At 29.6% G+C, this 1738-nt stretch overlaps 1 protein-coding gene across 1 annotated transcript in view; it reads right to left on the reverse strand.

Annotated features, from left to right (window-relative positions):
• Positions 1–58: 58 nt before the first annotated feature.
• The window catches only part of LOC119586953 (uncharacterized oxidoreductase YjmC-like), a gene marked incomplete in the record, with an annotated part of 12303 nt that continues 10623 nt past the window's right edge, over positions 59–1738 (reverse strand). Inside the window, 1 exon segment of the mRNA XM_037935685.1 lies at positions 59–1738.

The raw sequence follows: 1738 nt of genomic DNA on the forward strand, positions 1-1738 counted from the left end.
TGAAAGAATAATTAAAGTATGGATCTCTTTTCTTATGGAGAGTATAAAAGTACAAAAATCAAAGAATCTGTAATTTATTTCACATTTATGATATACATGCTCACAATAGAAATTCCTCAGTTCAAACATCACCTCAAACCATGACTATCTTTATAAACTTATAAACAAATAACAATAATTATCTCCAATAGAATATGCATCAATAAAGATTTATTGATGCATATCAGGCAAGGTAGTCACCTAGACAAATATGCACAACAATGAGCAACACAAGTTTCTGAAGTTAGGTAGCTAAAGTATGTGCATTCACTTAGAAAAGTACTGTATCAAGGTGGCCATATCTACTTACTGGAGGCATTGTTAAACACACAAAAGGTCAAGGATCATCTATGAACATCAGAACAGAAATATTTGTTTCTTTAAAACACTGCTTTGTAGAAACTGTGGTAAAGAACTTCATCTGAACATGTATGAGAATACTAGAACCACTGTCTTCATCACAATACTTTTCTTGTTGAATGTACAAAAAGTTTATTCTTATCTTGCAATATTAACATTAAGCACTGGCATTCCCAAATTTAGAAAATAACTAAACTACAAAAGAAAGTCACAAAAATATATTGTACTTCCAATATTCTTTCATCTGTAGCAACATTAAATGCCTATAGCTAGCTAAACTCTTTGTATGTCTCCCTCATTTCCCAGTTGAAAAATATAACTGCACTAAGGAACATGCTTTATAGTTTGGCTCTAGTATGGATTGAACACCTTGCTTATATGGTATTTTACTAACAATGAATTAACTTGAAAGAAATATTGCACAAGACCATATAACTAGAAGACCTAGTTCTTTGTACATATCTGTGATTTTATGGATGTAGATATTTTTAATATTATTTCAGGTTTGCTTTTTGTAATGGATTGTTTTTCAGTTTCTGAACTTTTCCAAGAAATGCCTACACTAATCACTAAATTTCTTTTGCATTATTTTACGTGTACCAATAAATATTTGGGAAAGACATTGGTCTCCTCTCTATCCTCTCTTAATTTTTCCTTTCTCAGAACACTTCTTTCATTCCATTTACAATTTATTTATTTTTAGTATTTGAAATTTTTCTTATATAATGAGTTTTTCATATTTAGGAACTAATCATCTTTAGTGCTAATCTTAAAGAAAAAAGAATACTTTTTCAAAGAATGATATTTATGAACATGCAAGCATTATATACAATATAACACAATTTTGGCATATAGTGCATATCTCATTTCATTTGTAAGGTGTACTTTCATTATAAACAACTCTTGCAATGGAAATAACTGCCTGTATTTGCAGGGAAAGTAGGGGGATTCTGGATTTTGACGTGAGGGTCTAATGTAATGGATTCATACTGAAAAAATGTAGATAGAACAATTTGTGTTTTTCTGTTCTTCCCTTCACTGTTTTATCTACAATGACCTAAATCTAAAATATATCTGTTCCCCTCCACCATGTTGCAAAGTTTTTAAGCATTTCATTTCAGAGCAATTTTATAAAGACATTATATGCTAAGGATATATATGTTTATTTTTTTACTATGCAATGTACTTAATCTTTTGGTAGCTCAGCACTTCATATATACTTCTTCATAACAATGAAAATTATACAGGTATTTGCACAAAGTTTTAAACAATCTATATCTGTGCTCAGAAATATGACAAATCACAATAAAACTGGGCTTAACAAACAATAGTTTTGTTC

This window comes from Penaeus monodon, chromosome 22, assembly GCF_015228065.2.
Source record: "Penaeus monodon isolate SGIC_2016 chromosome 22, NSTDA_Pmon_1, whole genome shotgun sequence".
Taxonomy (NCBI): Eukaryota; Metazoa; Arthropoda; class Malacostraca; order Decapoda; family Penaeidae; genus Penaeus; species Penaeus monodon.